This window comes from Bidens hawaiensis, unplaced genomic scaffold (genome assembly GCF_021521415.1).
Source record: "Bidens hawaiensis isolate Kalapana, Puna unplaced genomic scaffold, B.hawaiensis_p1.1 tig00006520_1, whole genome shotgun sequence".
Classification (NCBI taxonomy): Eukaryota; Viridiplantae; Streptophyta; class Magnoliopsida; order Asterales; family Asteraceae; genus Bidens; species Bidens hawaiensis.
Window position 1 is genome coordinate 1,189,553 of NW_027491437.1, and position 22,584 is coordinate 1,212,136.

At 34.5% G+C, this 22,584-nt stretch overlaps 2 pseudogenes across 2 annotated transcripts; one reads left to right on the top strand and one right to left on the bottom strand.

The window, feature by feature from the left end:
- The first annotated feature begins 6,103 nt into the window (after nucleotides 1-6,103).
- Nucleotides 6,104-9,330, top strand: LOC143632646 (zinc transporter 6, chloroplastic-like; annotated as a pseudogene). Its single transcript, XR_013153546.1, has 3 exons — nucleotides 6,104-6,684; nucleotides 7,379-7,528; nucleotides 8,841-9,330. The product of XR_013153546.1 is annotated as a zinc transporter 6, chloroplastic-like (transcript).
- Nucleotides 9,331-10,299: 969 nt separating this feature from the next.
- On the bottom strand, nucleotides 10,300-20,697 carry LOC143632664 (6-phosphofructo-2-kinase/fructose-2,6-bisphosphatase-like; annotated as a pseudogene). The gene is made up of 23 exons (XR_013153548.1): nucleotides 20,512-20,697; nucleotides 20,372-20,435; nucleotides 18,108-18,400; nucleotides 14,865-15,029; nucleotides 14,529-14,723; nucleotides 14,355-14,450; nucleotides 13,905-14,003; nucleotides 13,769-13,798; nucleotides 13,544-13,597; nucleotides 13,337-13,390; nucleotides 12,990-13,067; nucleotides 12,795-12,886; nucleotides 12,656-12,713; nucleotides 12,454-12,528; nucleotides 12,318-12,365; nucleotides 12,087-12,184; nucleotides 11,677-11,752; nucleotides 11,534-11,596; nucleotides 11,380-11,472; nucleotides 11,206-11,274; nucleotides 10,845-10,908; nucleotides 10,693-10,758; nucleotides 10,300-10,573 (listed from the first exon to the last, which is right to left on the bottom strand). The product of XR_013153548.1 is annotated as a 6-phosphofructo-2-kinase/fructose-2,6-bisphosphatase-like (transcript).
- Nucleotides 20,698-22,584: the final 1,887 nt, after the last annotated feature.

Below are 22,584 nucleotides of genomic sequence, written 5' to 3' on the forward strand. Positions count from 1 at the left end.
CCAATAACTACATTTGCAAGAAGTGACAAACCAAACCAACTAGGTTGGTTAGGCATTTTACCGGTTCGGCTTTTTAACAATTTTATGGTTTGGTTTTGCTGGTGTGATGGTTTGAACAGATTTTATAATATATATGCGTAACTATGTATTCCAAGAACTTAAAAAAAATAGTTATAAATGTTAAATGGCCGGTTCAGTTTACATGATAGGTTCCAAGTTTCAAATGTGATCGAATTGCTATACCATCCAATCGTGAATAACACCGTTTAGATCTCAAATTGACCAATTTACTTCATTTTGAATGGTTTATATTAGAATGTCTATAAACCGGGCCCAAAACATGATATTGATCCATAGGGCTGTCAATTTATGACACTGACCTGTTAACACGGCATGATATGAGTTTTAACAGGTTCGGGTTCGAGCTTAACAAGTCTCGTGTCTTAAACACGTCGATATGTTTAAGACATGTTAAAATTTGTGTCCTAACAGGTTAAAGACCTATAACCCGCTAGTAACATGTATAGATTTTTTATTTTAAAAAATAAATAAATATACACTCCTAAAGTCTTAAACTTAAAGTCATACTCATATACGACATTTCGCTCGTGTCCATCAGAACCCGCTATTATATTTTTAATGGATGTTATTATTTGCTTCTATGATTTTTTGTTCAAGTATGTTATAGATTGTGTTTTTTTGTTTCACATTTGTTAAGGATTTTTTTTTTCAAATATGTTATGGATTATGTATATATTAATTAAGATTTTTATGTTTGTTTTGAAAATTTTTGTTTCATTACATATGTATTATTCATTGCATGTTTAAATAGATCCTTTAACAGGTATTAACAGGTTAACCTGTTACTAAACAGGTTCGTGTTCATGTTTGGAAAAAAATGGCACGATTAGTTATCGTGTCGTGTTCGTGTTTAGTACCACAGTTCATCACGTCTTGTCATGTCTTATCATTTCGTGTCCGACATGTTATGACAGTCCTAATATTTTACAACAACTTCCTTAATTTAGAAAAGGCTAACAATGTTAACTCAATTTATTATCTATTCAAGTTATTACTATTATTTGATTCTCCTTTTATATTTAGGTTTGTTTGTTAGTTCTATTTAACTACTATTTCGAATGTTGCATGTGATAGTTATTGATGCTTTATCATTATCGTTTGTTGGCTAGGTTTATCATTAATTAGTTTGATACTTTTATCGTTATTTTTCTCATTAAAATCACATAATTTCTCAATATAAAAAATTTGATTTTCAGTTATTCAATACACATTCATATCAACTATTTAAACAATACAGGAAAGTTGAGTGTTCAATTGATCATATGTCTGCCGTGCACAAAACTATAAAAACAATACAGAAAGCACTTTATTCACAACCCATCTAGTATGTGTTGTGTGGCTTGTGGAAGGGTGTGTATGTGTTGCGTGTGCATGTGCTGTGTGTGTGAGGGAAGACACATGTAAAAGATCAACACATTGTCTTTTCAAATTAGTTGCATTTTTTATCAATCCTGTAATTAAGTATTAAGTAATATGTAACAAGTTTAAACCCATTTGATTTTATTTAATAACTTCCAAATTCATAAATATTTATTAAATTAAATTGGCATATATGTGCCAAAGCTCTTGAATGTGTTTATATAATTATCTCCATTTTGTGCCCATATTTAAAAATTTCAGTTATTTTTTAGAACATTCTTTTTTATTATTACAAAAAAAAAAACCTTAATAATTATAAATTTAGATACTTGTATCAGTGTTGTAAAAATCGCTAGTCGGGCGGTGGGCTGAAGACTAGCGATTAATCGGAATTAATCAATCGGACTTTAGTGTATAATTTTTAGTTTTTTATATACACGCATACATTTTTATAAGTAATTTTCAGTTTTATACATACACAAACACATTTTGGCCGGAAATTGGCTGGAATCTCTCCGGAAACCGCTGATTTTTTGCTGGAATCTCACTGGAAACTGCTGATTTCCGGAATCTCATCGGAAACCGCATATTTTGGCCATAACCTCATCAAAACAAGCCATTTAAGTTCGTTTAATCCTGATTTTGGCCGGATTTGACCGTTGACGGATTTATTGACCGATCAGCCCAAAATTAATTAGTGAAGTAAGAACTAATCGAAAATTAATCGACGTTAAGTCAAAATTTTTACAACACTACTTGCATCAGAAAACGGAAAATAATTTATGAGAAAATTCCCAAAATAGTCATTTTTAGAGAGAGAATTCCCAATGTAGTCCTTTTTTCCTTGAATTATTTAGAATTTGGACTTGATAGAGACTTTAGGAAAAGAAAATTATTATGGGTAACATGCCAAATCTTAAAAAAAAGAAATGAGCAGGTAAGATTTGAGAAAATATTGAAGGTAAAATTCAAATTTTTTGAAATATTGAAGGAAAAATTCAAATCTTTTCTAAACTTTTTTTCTCAAAAAACAATCTCCCAAGACTATTTTTTTATATTTCCTACTTGGCCAGTTCATATTTTCAAATTCTTAGAAAAATATATTTTTTACAATTATACCCCTGAACCACCACCACCACCTTGAACCACAACCATCACCAAAGCCGTCAGCCCCACCCCATCACCATCACTGTCACTACCACTATAGCCGCCTCCATCACCGCTGCACCCATCACCGCTGCACCATAGCCGCCGTCGCCCCCACCGGTGGTGGTGATGAGTTGGATTGTTAATAAATTTAAATAAAAACAAATTTCTTCTAAACATTGTCCATCTGTACCATTGACGCTCGTTCTTCGTAAAAGACTAGACACCATACCATGGGCATCCCCATGAGTGTGCTTATGAGCATGAGAGTGGAGTGCAAAGTTCTGTGTATGGACCTCATTACTGACCATCTTTGTCTCACATTTCTAAAGATTTTCTTAAATAACCAAACAAGAAATCGGATGCTATAAGTTTATTAATTGTGATGAGTTTTTGATCATAAGCAAAATTTAAATGACTATATTATCATCTCACCAGTCCATATGATACATGCTACATGCTACATGCATATCACACATAAAACGTAATAAACACCAAACGTAAGTGAACCAAGTGCTGACATAAAAAGTAGTAAACACCAAACGTAAGTGAACCGAACGTTGACGGCATCATTATTTGCACCGGTGGTGGTGATGGGAAGGGGGAGACGGCGGCTATGGTGCAGCGGTGATGGGTGCAACGGTGGTGGAGGCGGCTATGGTGGTAGTGACGGTGGTGGGGCCGACGGTGTCGGTGATGGTGCAGCGGTGATGGGCTGCAACGGTGGTGGAGGCAGCTATGGTGGTGGTGATGGGGCGGGGGCTACGGCGTCGGTGATGGTGGTGGTTCAAGGTGGTGGTGGTGGTGGTTCAGAGCTATAATTGTAAAAAAATATATTGTTCCAAGAATTTGAAAATATGAATTGGCCAGGTACGAAAAATAAAAAAAAATAGTTTAGGAGACTGTTTTTTGAAAAAAAAAGTTTAGAAAAGATTTAAACTTTTCCTTCAATATTTTAAAAAATTTGAACTTTACTTTCAATATTTTCTCAAATCTTACCTGCTCTCTCCCTTTCTTTTAAGATTTGGCCTGCTACCTCATAATAATTTTCTTTTCCCGAAGTTTCTCTCGAATTCAAATTCTAAATAATTCTAAAAAAAAGTACTATTTTAGAAATTCTCAGTCTGAAAAGGACTATTTAGAGAATTTTTCCATTATTTATTGATAAAGTGGAAAAGGAAAAAGTGTTGATTCACTTGATTGATAAAAGAGAAGAGTTTGTCATCAGGGCACTGAAACCTACCTTTATTTATTGCATATAACAATACAGTCCCTAAGGTTCTTTTATATGTCAAATACTGCCCTCTTTATGTAGAAATTGCGTCAAAGTTACATAAAATAATTTTTATCGCGTTTCAAGGATAATATGGGATAATAACGGAAACCAAATATGTTAAAAGAACATATATATTCATTTTGCTAGTATTAAGAGTTTAAATCAATGGTTTAATAAGAAACAGATGTTATAAACTTATAATGCGTAAGAGTTTTGTTGGATAATGTGGATTGCTTGAAAAAAGTTTATGAAAAAGTTTTTGAGTATTATGGATACGTCAAATGACCACATATGTTTTTACAAATTTTTGAGTTTCAGAATCACAAAGGGTATAGAAGCTTGGAAGGGCATAAAGCCCTCATTGTAGCTTGCTAGAGTTTCTAACTAACATGCGTATTCACTGGCTAATAATTCCTTGATCAATATGCACACTCATAATTCATCTCACCACTTAAAAAACTAAAACAAGAAACAACTAATTGACCCATAAGACTTTGTTACTTAATTAATTTTCTGTTTTTGTTTTTAAGATATTATGTTCAAAACGTAAGACGCATGTCGCCACTTATTGAAATTACGTTATGCACATTTATGGAATTTGAATAGTTGATTATAGTTCAATTAATATATTCATGCCTTTTTTTAATTAAAGATTACTAATTTGAAATTTAATATACTACTTTAATGTTTTAATTTCTTTTCAAAAATGAAATCTTTATTTAATTTTGATACTGAATTAATGGTATTATTAATTGATTTCATGTTACACCTCATGTAACACACGAGTCTAATAAAACGTGACCAATACCACATCAATACAAAAAAGTATCTTTTCAGTTATGGCTTATCAATGTATCTTTTCGTTTGTGATCATTATATGTAATGTAATACGTAATCTCATTAATACTAAATACGAAGTTAATTTTCGCTTGTATTATATAAATTAATCATATTGTTTAGCATTTAACTGTTTTTAGACCGTCGACTTTCTTATATTTAACCGCACTCTTCAAATTTGGAGAGCCTCGTTGCCCCACTCTAGCTAGACTATGACGTTTTAACTGGGCTCACATTGGCTTCATAGTTTGGTTTGGGCATTCCTCCAGGAAACCATACTGATTGTTGGCACTTGACAATTGTTGTGTCACCATAAAAACAAAACTCTATGGCGTAACACACGATAAGATGAAAACTCGGGTGAGCTCGAAATTCAAACTGATAATAGCATTTAGTGCTTTTATTACATGTAACTTTTAATTAGAAAATCCCATTGTGATTATAAATAATATTATTAGTGATACATAAAATAAAAGATAAAAACTCCCCACAAACAAACAAACGTTGGTGGAAATCATGTTAAGATTACACAACACACTCTTTTGTCATCCTCAAACATGTTCCACACAATATAACCTCAACTAAATTCATGTCTTAGGCTGAGGGGTGTGGGGGGCGTGAGAGGGGGCGCGAGTGGGGGCTCCAGCCAATAATATTGTGACGTGTGGCAGAGAGAGAAACTTGATAAGATGGGTGTTGGTTGTGGTGCTCGCGCCCCGGGCCATGGTGTGGAGGGGCGCGAGAGGGGGCGCGAGCGGTTTTTTTTTTATTTTTTTATAAATGTATTAAAAAAACGAATTATTATAAAAACTCATAAATTATTTAAAAAAACACAATAAAACATTTAATTCGAAACAGTTTGTTTCCCGCGAACCCATTCTATTTCGAACGATCACAAAACACATGCAGCCATGAATAATAATAATAATAAAGCAACCTCATAAATCATAATTTTAACTTCTCTCTCACTCCAACCCCTTTATTATTATTATGATATTATCTCTCACCGACTGCTACCCACTGAATCATAGATCTCCGGCTACAATACCCAGTTCTCCGATCACCGGTCAGCCAGGTCAGTCACTTTTCCGGACAGTATTGCCAACATCATAAAAAAAAATTTTTTTTAATAAACAAAGAGCCCAACGGCTCTATTTACGCATTCCCATGCCGTTCACGAGCGCTACCCCTCTTGCGCCTGCCTCTTTTTCCGCGCTCGCGCCCCTCTCGCGCCTCGGTGGTGTGGTGCTCGCGCCCCGGGGCGCGAGCGGCTGGCCTCACGCGCGAGAAAGGGCGCGAGCGGCTGGCCTCACGCGCCCTTTCTCGCGCTCCACACCCCTCAGCCTTACATTTAATTTAATGGAATCCTGACTTTGAATCCAAACCCAAACCCAACCTCAAATCATGACTTTATGCGCCGCCGTCGACTCCGCACGCGCCGCCGTCGACTCGACGGCCACGCGGCGGCGACATTCAAACTCATCTCCATCTTCGTCATCTTCTCCACCAGCATCATCGGAATCTCCGCACCAGTGCTACTCGCGCGTTTGTTTCACGGCAAACCGTTATACGACAAAGCCATATTAATAATCAAATGTTTCGCCGCCGGCGTAATATTATCCACGTCACTCGTCCACGTGCTTCCCGACGCGTATGACGCACTCGCGGACTGCCAGGTGTCATCACAACACCCGTGGAAGGATTTTCCGTTTTCCGGGTTGATCACGTTGATCGGAGTGTTGACGGCGCTGTTAGTGGACTTAACGGCGACTTCTCACGTTGACGGTTATAGTCATGGACATGGGCATGGTAACGTTAACGATAACGGAAGTAAGGATGTTATGGGGTATAAGCGGACTGGGGAGGATGAGGAAATGAAGAAGACGGTGGTCGAAATTGAGGCGGTTGAAGCAGAGGAAGAGCGGGTTCTGGTGAAGGAGGAGGAGGAGGAGATGATGAAAGTGAAGCAGCGGATGGTGTCGCAGGTACCGGTGTTCATTATTCAAACAAGAATAGAATATATCGAAATTCAGATAAAAAATTTGTATCTGAATTTCGAGTTATTCAAGTCGAATTTTTTATTCAAATGCGAATAAAAATTCGAGTATAAATATAAATTTGATTCGAATTCTCGACTCAATGTAGTCTAATAATATTTCTCTCACAGATCTGTTCTATTTCAAGTCATGTATTACAAGTTATCGAACCTATGAATCTATCCACTATTTTTTATTTGTGAGTTCGTGGTTAAATGCAATTTACCTAGGGCTTTGATTTTTTGGGAAAAAAAGAGTTAACTTATTCGAATTTTAGGCAAATGCGAGTCGATTCAAAATTTAGTTATAGCGTACGTATAGCGTGTATGATTATATGTCCATGTGAGATTACGAAATCAAGCTGAGTAATTATCATAAAAGTTGCATAATTATTTAGATTAGTTACAGAATTATGTATGTTCATAACTATAAGCTATAAGCATATGTATACATCTTACCCGTAGCTTTACTATTTGTGAGATATGAGTACGATGATGTTGATTTTATTGTAGTTATATATACTTAATAATTTTATATTCAGCATTTCAACATCCATGTTTATTGTGGTTATTAAATCCAATTTTAAAACTTTTAAATTCAAATAACTTGAATAAGCTGAATTTGATTCGTTGAACACCCGCAGGTGTTGGAGATCGGGATTATTTTTCATTCGGTGATCATTGGAGTAACGATGAGGATGTCGCAGAACCGGTGTACGATTAAGCCGCTGGTGGCGGCATTGGCGTTTCATCAGATCTTTGAAGGGATGGGACACGGCGGTTGTATAGCTCAGGTAACCATCGGCACCGGTATTGAGTATATTATTGTTGATGGGTTTGGGTTAATCTGAACCGTCCATTATGCATTGATTTTTGAGGTTGAAAGTCGTTTCGAGCCCACGTACGTGGTACTTTTGTCTAGTGTGACACGTGACTGCTCTGGTCTGAAATAAAATAACATTGATCTTGGGAATATTTGGAAAATTGGTTTTTAGTGTAGAAATGTGTTCGGGTCAATTTTAGGTTGGACGTGTAAACATGCCTAGTTAGAGCATATATATTATATAATTATACCAAAAATCAATGTTTTTTTTCTCTTCTGTTTAATTAAAAATCAATGTGTAGAAAATATTAAAAAATTGTAAGGTATAAACAGTGAATCTCCAAATTTAACTTTCCTCTATAACATTTTCTGCCTCCTCTACTCACAACCACTCATAGCCATGCCATATAATTTACAAATCCCCCTCACAAAATATAGAGAATGGGCTGAGAATGCTCTTAAACGGGTTAGTCTGACGGACCTACATCATGAAATTGGCCCGAACATATTTATGCTAAAGAAGTAAAGAGGTTAGTCTCAGTTACGAACGGACCTATGTTTTTGCTAAAAAAATTTGTACGCTTTTTTTTACATTTGAAAGTTGATTAACACCTTATGAGTCTAAAAAGAAAACATATATAAAAAAAATATGGTTCACAATTTAACACAACCATTTTTCATATAGATAGAAGTCTTTGCTATTATTATACGATAAATGAGACGAAAAGAAGAAGCTTCCAAATTATGGATGAATCTGTGAGAAAATTGGTAAAGAGGTCACTATCCTCAATCAAATATACGATGGCATGATACTATAGCAAGTCTTGTGTTCAAACTTGTGCCACCCTTATTTATCCATATTAATTTCTCGTGTTTTTTAAAATTATTTTTTGAATAAATATATTTTGTAAGTGTTATATACTTATATGTGTTTTTTAATTTCTAATATGAGACAGTTTTAGGGCATTCTTATTGATGGCATTGTGATTATAATAAAATATAAAATCTGAATTTCGTGACACAAACTTAATAAAATACTAATATTCTAATAAATGAGCAAATCATTAATAAGCATATAATAATACAAATAGTATAAATTCGTTAGTAATGCATAGTAAGCATAGAATACTAAAATATTCAAAAAATTCGTAAGTGTACACCCAACAAAAAAATACTGCCCATCTTCAATTATCTATTTTAGAATACATAACATGTATCTATGATTTTGGAGTTGTTTAGGCTTTTAGTCTGAAATAATCAGGATGTTGTTTTTTGACATACAGGCAGGATTCAAATTCGGAACAACGGCTTACATGTGCATAATGTTTTCTGTCACGACACCTATGGGAATAGCTTTGGGGATGTTATTGTTCGCGTTGACAGGGTACGATGATAGCAACCCGAATGCGTTGATCATGGAAGGGCTTTTGGGGTCATTGTCTTCAGGAATACTTATATACATGGGTCTTGTGGATCTAATTGCTCTTGATTTCTTCCATAACAAGTTGATGAGTTCTGAAAATTGGTTAAAAAAGATGTCTTTTGTGGCCCTTGTTCTTGGCTCTACCTCCATGTCTATCCTTGCTCTTTGGGCTTGAATATTATGCAGGCTACATACACATTTAAAGTTTAATTTTAAGATAATATCTTCTTGCTCTGGAGTGGTACGCGAAAACCAACATTGTTTCGTACAGTGTAAATATCTTTTGTGTCATAAGCGTCACGTTTGAATGATTTATAAGGTGGTTTTAATTGTTTTGGAGTGGTACAAGGAAACGAACGTTTCGTATGATGTAAACGATATCTTTTGCGTCATAAACATCATGCTTGAATGATTTATAAGGTAGTTTTAATAGATGGGTAATACCAATAGAAAACACCAAATAGTTCACAAAATTTCGGCTTGCATAAATACAGGAGCTAAGAGCTAAGTTAAGCACCAAATGATTTATAAGGCAGTTTTAATAGATGGGTAATACCAATATAAAACACTAAATAGTTCACTAAATATTGGCTTGCTTAAATGCAGAAGCTAAGTCAAGCAACAGGTACGACATTTTTTGTCGTTTGTGTTGAGCTTTAGACAAATTGGAAATAAACAATCTCATCTTTAAAAATCACCACCAATGGTCCAACCTTTCAACTATTTTTGTCTCAATGGACCTTTGTTAAAACACACTTAATGCCGTTAAGTTTTTTCCTAGTTTCAAGCCGATGTTTTAGGAGTTTTGATCGGAAGAAGGATATCAGCTGACTGATGTAAAACTTATCTCGAAATGGTGATTCAAATGGTTTGATTTTGTTAATTGGTAATTCAAACATCCGAATTGAAACAATGTTTTGTCATTTGGATCACCATTTCTAGATATGTTTTACATAAATGATCAGTCGACTCTTATCATTCTTCCAATCAAAAGCCCTAAAACATCGGTTTGAAACTCGGAAAAAACTTAACGACAGTAAGAGTTTTTTTTAATGGGGGTCCATTGAAACAAAAATAATTGAAAGGTTGGACCGTTAGTGGTGATATTTAAAGATCGGATATTATCAGCCAAGTCACAAATAGTGAGATTATTTATTTCCAATTTGCCTAAGTTTTAATATTTTCTTTTCAAAATGAAATGTAAAATAATCATATCACATGAATTTAACATTTTTATTCTACCTTACGGTTATTAAAAAGAATCAAACGTTTTACAAATGAATAAAGCTGCATATGTAATTTCTAAGAAAAGACTTGTTTATAACAATCCAATGTAATTTACCCTTAATGTGTATTCAATATATTTTCATTAGTGATCATTACAATGTTTAGTGACATATGTTTCATGTAATGTTTGATTACAGCTGTTGGGTATTGGAAGTTGAATAAACGTATATCGCGAGTAGCATTAGCAAGTTACCAACAAATAATGTCACCTTTGTGCACAATAATATCTCAATCCATAAGCTTGTATCGTTTCTCTTGTACTCCTGTAACTCCCATTTGTATCTCTATTATTGTATGCAGCTGCATCTGAAACCACAACATTAAAGTCACTATCCGTTTTAACCCGCTCGGATAAAACATAACCCGAATCAACCCATCTGTAAATAAACTAGTCAAAATTGCTACTTTTGAGCATGTGTTGTTACCTCAATGTGTGGAATTTCTTTTAATGGTCTATCAGCAAAATATGCATATAATGCTCTCAAAACAGCCTGTACAAAAGCAAAAATCAAATTGATGGTTAATGTTAATTAAGTAATAATAAAAATAAGACTTGAAATGAAGTGTGAAGGTTAACCTGGTGAGATACTACTACAACAGGAGCCCGTTGACGTTCAAGCTCAATTATCACGGGCTCTAACCTGCAATAGATTTGACGTTTTAAACATCCAATTATATGCATCAAAATAGATTCAAAATTTCAAATATTGACAAATGCGGTTTAGATGTGGCATAATGGGTCAGTTGAGACGGGCCAACGGGTCGAAGCGACCCAAAAATGTTTTAGTTCGGTTTTGAAAATAATTTACAAATACTTAATGTTTCGATTACAATTACATAAAAAAACAATACTAATACGGTGGCAATCTAAGCTGACCCAATTGACCCGTTTAAAGGGAAATGTCAAGATTGTGGCTAATGGTTAAGAAAAGTCAAACCTTTGAATCACATCCAAGTAAGACTCTCCACGAGGATACCGATACCTCAATTTATCCTTCTTTCGTGACCTTCAATTATTTAAGAAAACATTCTATACTCAGAATTTAAAGAAAATAAAAATGATATTTTTGTAAAAGGCTGATAAAGTTTGTAGATTTGGGGATAAAAAATACCCGTATTCCTCGGGCATATTCTTTTTTATTTCTTCATATGTCAATTCCGTCACACACACCGGCGTTTATCTCATCAAGTGCACGCCATTGTACCTATATTAAAAAATATTTCATAAATAAAAGGTGATATTTAAAATCTCGCATTCACACTGACCTTTGGGAATCCAACTATTTGATTTGCAGTCAAGATTGTTCTCTGTAATGTACTTGTCCATACCTACAAGTTCAAAGCCAAAAGTTTCATTATAAAAGAACAATTAAAATAAAAAGGCAAACCCAATCAATTAAAAATTTTACAGAAGCAGCTCTTTCATTTTGGAGGCGTTTCTCAACAAAGTTGGAAAGCTTCTTTGCATAAAGCTCGCCTTTTGAACTGTTCAAAAGAAGTCGAATAAATTAAAATATATATATATATATAAATAATAATAATAATAATAATGAGGAGAGGAGGAGGAGGAGGTAATTGTGTTTATCAGAGATTATTGTTTAGAGTAATTTATTAAACAATGAGTCGACTCGGTTTATGTTTTATTTCAAATGGATCAAGCAGATAAAGTCATAAAACTATAAAAGAAAAAGGTTAAATATATTTTTGATGCATAAAACCTCCTAAATCATTATATTAAAACAATTAGAATAATTTTAAAACACACTCACTTTTGAAAACACATTTAACATCCAAATAACCTATAAGACAATAAACAAACCTCAAAGCAGTGTCACCACCTATTCTTCCTCTAACATTATCACGGCTCTCTCCGTGCCTTGTTAGGAAAATCGGTCGAGGCGCTAAATGAGTATTCACCTGAAAATCATCATTACATAATTAAGCCAAGTAAAAATTGGCAAATTATCAGTTAGCATTTTTTATCCAATTTGTTTATATATTAAGATATGCATCTAAATTGAGATGTATATTTATTTTTTGGATAGCATACCAAGAAAAACACAATACGTCCAGGGAGATATCCACCAAGATTATTTACCTGAAGAAAATAGAAAATATATTGGTGAGTGATACATGCATATATATGGTTCACTCACTTCTAATATAAAACAAAAATGTAAACTTACTTGTATCTGGCCGCCTTTTCCACTAGCCATGTCAATCATTTTAATATACGAACCTTCATTCACCGGCTCATACACCTAGAGTAAAAAACGGGGGGGGGGGGGGGGGGGGGGGGGGGGGGGGAATAATCTAGTCATTTTCTCCAATGATTTCTGTTTTTGTCTTTTATGAAATAAAGATGGGATACACAATTCAGAAGGCTACCTTTTCATAGTTATCAAGACGCCTTTTGAAGTCCTCATATCCAGCTTCAAAATCTGGCCTGTAGATATATAGACACACACACACTTTAACTTTATATCCGTAAATATTTGAACAAAATAATAAGATGGGGTGAGTTTACTCTTCTGCATAATCAGGACTCTGTTGAACCTTGAGCCTTATGTTTCTTTCAATAATCTTTGGATCATTACATATTGTTTCCAAAAAGATTATCTGCATTGGCATTCATTCAAGAGATCAAGGAAAATGCCATATTACAATGGTCTTTAGCACTTCAATATTTTTTTAATTATAAAGTTCGGTTTCAACAGCGTGCCTTGCATTTTCCTTCAGCCATCTTCATAAGCATATTCCTTCGGTGGCTTGTACTGTTTGTGGCATCAAATATTCCTACCTACATACAAACATAACATTTCACAGTAGCATAAATGTCCCAAATTTGTGTAGAAGTGAGTATTAGTCAGGAGCCCAGGATTAGCCAAAACACTTTGTCCAAACTTATTATTTTTATAAAGTCATAAGTATGTCAAACACAATTATAAAAGTAGTATCAGTTGAATGATGATATAAAAATTTGAAAAAAAAGTTGACTAATGAGGTTTTATGCATTAGAAAAATAAATTGATAGATCTTGGTCCGTTAAAAAAAAAGTAAAGGACTTACTTGGCCACCTTCTTGCATCCAAGCTATCATGTCATCCATTGCCAGAGCAGCTACCTAGTAGCATGTGATGTATTAAAACTATTTGCAAAGAAACATGTCAATACATTGTACCATATGAAATGGTATAAGATATAAACAATTAGGTTATAACTACTGCAAAAAAAATTTTAAAACAAATATGTTACAATATTTTCAATGGCCATTCACCTCATTCCGAGCCTCCATGCCTTCTGGATTGTCAACTCGGAAAAAATCTGCATTCTGCATCAGTGATAACGTACGGGTATATAAGCATTATCTAGAAAACTACTATTGGGTGAAAATTAATACAAATGGTGAATTTTGTCATCAAATAACTGGTAAAATACAAAGTTTTAAATAATGAAAATAAGGATAGATCTTTTAACCAAGAGCCAAGAATGTCATATGTACCAGATTAGCTCCATGTTTAAGCCGTCGATACTGTCACAGAAAGCAAAATAATATTAGACTATTTCTCTTAATTCCATAGGTTCTAATGAATGCTTTAGAAAATGTAAATATAAATTTAGTGTTAGAAAGTAATCACCTTTCCCACATTGAAATGTTTGGTGTCGTGACCTAACCAACGAAGATACCTAGTAAGTTTCGCAGCAGTAAACGTTTTGCCACGTGCCGGCAAGCCCACCTACCAAAACCACCAAATATTTTAGATACTTTATGTTTAGTAAAACTTAAGGAAGGTACTTGATCACGAAAAGCAGAGGTGGCAATTTTCAACCATATACTTTATAAATGGAAATGGATCAAATAAAAATTATATAAAATGGAAACGGGTCTTGGATCAACTGAAAATAGCTGCAATGAAAAAAAGTAGAAAGCTGCTTAAAGTGTGTTTTTGTAACGAAATCCAGCCCGAACTGGTCTGTTTTGACCCATACTAAAACATGTTTCAGGTTTCAACGCAACCCGTTTTGACACATTACCCGACACGCCCATTTTGCCACCTGTCATATTAAAAAGATTATCATGGGCCCACCAAGACAATTGCCAAATGCATATCTTCTTTGGGTCCGAGCATTTGATCAGCAATAGCAGCAGCAGCAACAGCTCCAGCGGCAGCCGGCATTGAGTTCTAAATAGTTTCATATCAAATTTTTACACGAATCCAAACAACCCTAAAGATATCTTTACATGATTAAAATGTACAAACCTTGGATTCCGAATCAGGTAAGTTAGTAACACTTGCAGATTTAGCTAACCGATAAGATCCTACACCTCTATCCACAAAATACGCTTTTTCATTATATTGCTTCTGTATTGGTGAAAATGTACCCACAGATTTTGACTCAACCATGCCAGGAGAATGGTGCATTTTAGCAGGATCTGGGTCCACAACTTCCGGTTCCTATTCAAATGCCATAAGCACGTGTAAGAAATCTCGATCCGTTAGTTATAAATGGTTTGATTCAGTTTATGTTTTATCTTAACAAGTCAAACTGTTACACAAGTCAACATAAGCTTAATATATATGATTGGAAAAAGTAACCTTTGTAGTTGAGAGTGGATCAGTGGGTCCCACAGTCGTGTCTGAACCATCATGTTTCAAAGATCTTGGATTTTCTGTCAAATTAGCTGCATATACAACAGAAGTTGGTGGAGCGGGAACCACATATTGTTCAAGATCAAGATCCAAACTTGCTGATACTCCATTCTGAGTAAGATTACAAATAAATAAGATTTAATTAATTGATAATCACCTATCCAATTCATATCTGGTTATAGCAAAACCAACCTAGACTCTTATTAATGATGTTCTAATACGAAAAAACGTCATACAAAGATTTAGATTTCCATCTTCCTCATTATAGCAGGTTTAAAGGGGGCTATTAGGATGTGCATTTGAAGGTGATGTTGAATAATGATGATGAGATAATCAACTATGACAAAATGTAATGCTCCAGAGTTTTGAATATGCTATTGCTATGTGAAGTAGTAATAATGGCTTTTATGGTATCAAGTATCTGAAAAATCTATACATATAATAAAAAAGTAAATAAGTTGGATGTTACTCAGTATTTTTCTAATTTCACCCCTTCCATAAACATTTCCAATATATTAACTGAATCTATGAATAAAAAAAGGCATTTTGTAAGGCCCCGTTACCGGTAACCCTACTTTCGTGTTGGATTTACTCATAAACACAGTTCTAAATATCAGAGTTAATTAAAACTTTACGCGGAATATAAAACTTTCATAAAACATTACATATCAATTCATAATCATGTCTTAAAACATTCCTCTTGTCTTTCAAAATCAAAACATAACTTATAAAACATATCAGATCTTCAGATGCCAGGCTTTAGTCTTCTGCCATGTGTCCTCCACTCAAGCCAGCTGTCTCAACCTACTCACCTGCGTGCATACTAAAAGTCAGCTACGCTGAGTGAGTTCTAGTTAATCATACAATACCATACAATACCATATTACATACATACGTACTTAACCTCATAACTTTCTTTCATACACACATAAGTACTCATGCCTTCATTCTTACTTACATACTTTCTTTACATTCATAATCATACGTTTTAAAGAGCCTTTCGCCCTATAACCTCACAGATATTATAAGGGTCTGGTCCCTAACATCACAGATATTATAAGGGTCTGGTCCCTAACATCACAGATATTATAAGGGTCTGGTCCCTAACATCACAGATATTATGAGGGTCTGGTCCCTAACATCACAGATATTATGAGGGTCTGGTCCCTAACATCACAGATATTATTAGGGTCTGGTCCCTAACATCACAGATATTATTAGGGTCTGGTCCCTTGTTTTCGAATATTAGTAGGGTTCGATTCCCTCTTCGTTACCATACAACCATACATCATACCTCGAGTATTATTAGGGCTCGGTACCCTTTTCGTAACCATACAACCATACAACCGTTATTTACTTTTTTTATTAACTTTATTACGTTCATACACATAAACATACATATCATACTTGCCATATTTATAACGTTACAACCTGACAGTACGTGCAATATCCGAAGATCGTTCACGTACCATCAAGCAATCATTCATACATATCATACTTACCATATTTATAACGTTACAACCTGACAGTACGTGCAATATCCGAAGATCGTTCACGTACCATCAAGCAATCATTCATACATATCACATATATCACATATGGCATACACTTATCACTTAGGATAAATGTATTAACAACACATCAAGTATGCACACAGCCCCGAAAACATAACAAGGAATGGGGCTAGAAACTCACCTGGATCCTGTTACGCTCGCCGTTGATCGTAATTCCTTTCTTTAACTGGGCTCGGCTAACTGTATAATATTTACACATATCAATTAACTACTACTTCTCGTTTTGTATTTCTATCTATATATGACCCACAACGAACGGGGGTCCGGGGGCAGCGCCCCTGGCAGCGGGGTTCTAGGGGCGGCAGCCCCTAGCGGGGTCCAAGGGGCAGAGCCCCTGGCTGGGGTTAAGCTGCCAGGTCAGCTTGGAAAAATTTTATTTTCGATAACTGCCTTAACACATTTTCCATTAGGTTTTTAATTTATTTTATAAACGAACTTCACTTCAGGCGAAGTTAAACCTTAGGCGAACTTGGCTTCAGGCGAAGTTAAACCTTAGGCGAACTTGGCTTCAGGCGAAGTTATACCTTAGGCGAACTTGGCTTCAGGCGAAGTTAAACCTTAGGCGAACTTGGCTTCAGGCGAAGTTAAACCTTAGGCGAACTTGGCTTCAGGCGAAGTTAAACCTTAGGCGAACTTGGCTTCAGGCGAAGTTATACCTTAGGCGAAGTTACGCTTGAAGGCGAAGTTACGCTTGAAGGCGAAGTTCATCAGGCGAACTTAATCTTGCAGGCGAAGTTATCGCGCTGCAGATCTGTTTTGCCCATAACTCCTTCGTTTCTTAGCCAAATAACTCGATTTTGGTACCCACGGAATCGTATGATCGGCGCCTACAAACCCCAACCATCAAATCGGCCTAAAATCGACGTTTTAGGGGTCCGATTTGGGCAGTTTGGGTTTCGGGTTCGGTTAACCCATCAAATCCTAACCATTTTCAGTAATATAAGCTTTGGTGGATTTGTTCTTACCTTACCAACTCAGATCTATCAACAAAATCTCGGGTCTCGGCTTCGAATCTTGATCGGTTAGTATGTGTGTTTTGAGGAGTGTGTGGAGTGTGTGTGGAGTTTGGTGAGAAATGAGATATTTTGGGATTTTGGGGGTATTTATATCCCTGAAATCCCATTCTCATTTATCCTATCTCAAATAATCCAAGTCCATGACCCGCTCCTACTCGATATTAATAATTAAAACGCGAAATCACTAACATAACTTTCTTTATTCAACATTATAAATTTTAGGATGTTACACATTTCCTATATATTACTCGAGACCTTTAACCTTTTAATAAACCCAAAATTGAATAGACTTGCTGTTAATAATATATATATAATTTACATACTAATTGTAAGTTGATTGCAATTAACTTACATGCACACCACTTGCATTATGCATCATAAAGAGAATCCTAACTTTTTCCCGCATATCTATATATAATTTCCATTTAACATCCTAGATAATATTTCATTAAAGTTAGTGATGTATTGATGTTTAGAATTTTGAATGTCAATTACATCACAGTACTTTGCCTTTATACAACCTCCTAACTCGTCTTTATACAAATACTTAGATAGTTATTTGTAATACTAATCATCAAACAAAGGTGCAAAGTTCATACCTCACCATCTTCATGCAATGCATTGATACTAACATCCGGAATCCCACGAACCTTTGAGGGCTCAAGATTTTCTTGATAAGCCCTCCAACTAGCAGCAAGATCAAAGGGTGAAACCCTATCGGCTTTAATACAAACCCTATATTCAAGAACCTCTTCAGCATTTACCCTAAACTGAGCCAACCTTGTGATCTCTTGTAGAGTCCCACCTGTGAACTGCCTGGTGGGACCCTCCTCCACTATGCATGGTTCACTGTTATCCTTTGACTTCAATAAGAACTTGAAGTCCAATGTTTCTAAACATAAATTCAAGCACCTGGTGTTATTAATGATTCTATCAAACAATCATCCCCAATTTTGTAATAAACAGTTTCAGTTCAGCTTCTATAATCAAATTGGAGTCATCATATTCACTCAAAGACACAAATCACAATAAAAACCTAAAAACTGGGCAAACTAACAGATCACTTCGGTATGGGTCAATTTTCCGTTTTCGGTTTGAGATCAGTTTGGTTCCAGTTTTGCCATTTGAGTTTCAAAATGCTGGTCCGAAATAATGAATTTGGGCCTAAATCATTTTGTTAATGAAAATTGGAAATTAAACCAAACTATCACCTATTGACTGATAATAATCCATACTTACACTTTGAGCAATGATAACCTATTGCCAAGGGCAATCCCGATAGCATAATTATCATAGATTTTACACTACATTTACACTTGATTTATACTCGATTTCGCTAATACGTTTCTCCATTTTGTTAATAATCATTATTGTGAGAGAATTCGAGTGAAAATCAAATATAAATTTAAGATTATTATGCTACCGAGAATGCTCTTGGCACCACAAATAAAAGTTAGGATTATTAAAATTCAGTTTACCTTTTGTTAATTAATAACTTACTAATTTTCAGTTTTCCTTTTGCCAAAGCCCGTTTGTCTGCCATTTTATTGTAACCGTTTTGAGTTTGATGAGAAATAGCAAGCCATTATTTCTCCCAAAAAAAATTATTATTATCCGTTTGTGCTAAATATTTGAGTTACACATATATTAAATTCGCATAAGTTACTTAAAAGTAGAAAATGAAAATCTATACATTCGGTTAGGTTTCTACAAGAACATAATGTTTTTTCGGTTTTATGCACACATCAGTAATCTCTAATTTTGAACCAGATCGAACCAATTAAACGATTATCAAGCTCATATTCACTCGAAAACACAAATCACAGTAAAAACCTAAAAATTGGGCAAACTAACTGATCACTTCGGTTTGGACTAAAACCAAACCGAAAACCGAAACTTTTCGGTTTTTAAAATTTTGAAAACCGTTCGGTTTCAGTTTTTCCAGTTTCGGTTTTAGATCGGTTTGGTTTTTGCATTTGAGTTTAAAATGTTTGGACTGAAGAAAAAACAAATTGCCCCAAATAATGAATTTGGGCCTAAAATATTTGACTTACATATACATTAAATTCATATAAACTACTTAAAGTTAAAAATAAAATGAAAATCTATACATTTGGTTTGTTTGGGTTTTCTTGGTTTTTATTACATGCAAAACGAAAACCAAAACTGAATCATAAGTTCATTTTTACAAGAACAATGAAACCAAACAGTTGGTTTTTGTTCCGGTTCAGTGTTTTCGGTTTTGGATTGGTTTTTTGGTTTTTGGTTTGAGATTGGTTCGGCTTCGGTTTTGTCATTTGAGCTTGAAAATTTGGGCCGATGAATTTGGGCCTAAATCATTTTGTTATTTAATAACTAATTGATTATTACTATTCAATTTGGCTAAAATATTTGAGTTACATATACATTAAATTCGTTGAAACTACTTAAAGTACAAAAATTAACAACTAATTGATTATTATACATTTATTCTAAAATGCGTGAGTTACAGATATTTATTTATTTATTATTTTTTTAAACGCAAAAATTTTGTTATTAGGCAACAATAAAATGATCCAATTACAATAGAGATGCGGGTTAGCGGGCAACAAGTTGTCCGCCACCCCCTTTGGAATGGCAATAAACCAAAAAAATGAAAATTTATGCATTCGGTTCGGTTTTTATTACATGCAACACCACAATAAAATAACATAAAACTAAAGCCTTGGTTTTGTACAGGCTCGGTTTTTTCTGTTTTATCATGCACACCTCTACTGATCAGTGATCTCTAATTATGAACCAGATGGAATCAATTAATCAATCATCAAGCTTAATTTCATCAATCAGCACAGGAAAGTAGAGTACTCAAATTAGGGTAAAATACCGTGATTAGGAGACACAACGAAGCTCAACTGCCACATAGAACTCGACTCACGCTCCATCGGAAGCTAATGCAACAGTAATTAGTTAGAAACAGATAGCAGTTAAACCTAACTTTACAAACAGTAAGATTAAATCAATTACAGCTTTAGATGTGTCCCAAGAGCCAACAAGAGGAACAGAGCCGTAGACGTGAGGAACAAGGCTTCCTCTTGGGCTGTAGTCTTCCATCTTCAGGCACACATACAGTTGACCGCCGCCGTGGTCGTCGCCGGCGGCGTGAGATGTGGTGTTTATTGATGAACCGGTTCCCATTGTGAGTTGACTCAGCGAGTTTGGTTAGTTAGTGGTGGTGGTTGTGGGTTCCGGTGGTGGGTACAGATGGCATCTGAAGGTTAATATTCGGACCTTTTATAGAATTTGAGAGGCAATTCTGATTGGTCAATAAAAATCGATTTCAACGCCATTTTTTTTTTCTTTTTTATTAGTTTAGCCAATTTATCATAAAAGGTAAAAGGGGGTAAAGGAACTATGTGTTGATTATGTATTATTATGTTGGGCCTTCACATCATCGACAATTTCTTCATTATCCACAATAATATTAATAAATTTTAATAAAATAAAATACGATGTTTTATGTTTGACAAAAAATTTTAATTGTATGTGGAAATATAAATTTTAGGGGTGCAACCGTGCAAGCGAGCTGAATTATTTGAGTTTTAATTGATAAAAAGTTTGATACGAGCTGAGCATAGACACAAGCCTAAGCTTTAAATAAAGTTTGTTTGGTTATCGAGCTTGAGCTCGGGCTCTGCTCATTTACGCCCCTACGTATAATACTATAATACACATTTACAAGTGTTATATGTTCGTGTATATTTTTATACGTTTGTATATATAGTAGGCATATCACCTTTAATCGTCATCTAATTATGTACACATGACCTTAGAATAAATAATTTGTGTTTGTAAGTGTGTGGAATGAGGAAGATGTAGATATCCCCATGATTCCATAGATTGTGGATAAGAAGAAATCCATATACAAGATTGGGTGCTCTTTTTCTGGCTTTGGAATGAGAGTGATTGAAGCTAACATTATGTGTTCGTAGATGAATTTATTATTAGAAATTTCAAAGTCTCTGGTTCACATTGAAGTAGTGAATGTATAGCGATTATGTCGATTAAATAGTTAATTTTTCGAAGATAGTGAACAAGTTATAGTTTGTATATTTTTTTTGGGTTAAAGACATCAACTCTAACCCACACATGCTTAAAATCATATAACATAAACGTGACATGTGTGACGCTTTTGATTAAATGATGTGAAATTACAAATATCAATAACAAAACTAGATTGTTTAAATTAGGATTTTTTTTCTATTTGATGTAAAATCTTAAATATTAAATCTTAACGATAAATAATTGTGTTTAAATAATCAACGTTGGTAAAACACACACACGGTTAAAAAGGACAACTGATTTTATATTTTTATACTACATATAATGTATCTATGCTTTTAACCTATTTATTTTATATATCAACTTGGTTCTCTTTAATAACCGACATTTGTTATCTTCTTTTAGAAAGCTAAATACATGATTGCATTTAATTTTTTCTTGATGTTCCGATATAAATTGATTTGAATATACATTTGTCTCTAGAACGAGCTAGACCGATACCAAACAAACGTCTATACTGGTATCTGTGCCGTGAGAACCGTTATCAGTATTAGTTAAGAGTGGTACGGTGGTTTTTTTGCTTAGGATTTTTTTATTTTATTTTATTTTTTAATATTTATAAAATTTAATGGGTATTTTTGTAACAGCCCAATATATATCAAATGTAAGTTAGAACGGTGGGCCAAGCCCAAAGTGCAGCAGCCCATATCAGCGTAACAAGGTAGGGTTTCACTATAAAAGTAGATTTGCATCAAATCTCACCGGTGTCTGCAGCTTCTGGTTCATCGATCTTCAACATGAGAGCTAAGGTAACCCTCTAGTCAATCACCGTTTATTTATGAATGTATTGTTTGTTTAATTATGTGATGGATTAACAACAGTGGAAGAAGAAGAGAATGAGGAGATTGAAGAGGAAGCGTCGAAAGATGAGACAGAGATCCAAGTAATCCATTCAATCTGTTTTGGTAGCTTTATGTTACACCGACGTCGTTTTCATTTCGATTATTATTACTATGATAGTTAATTTCGTATTCCATT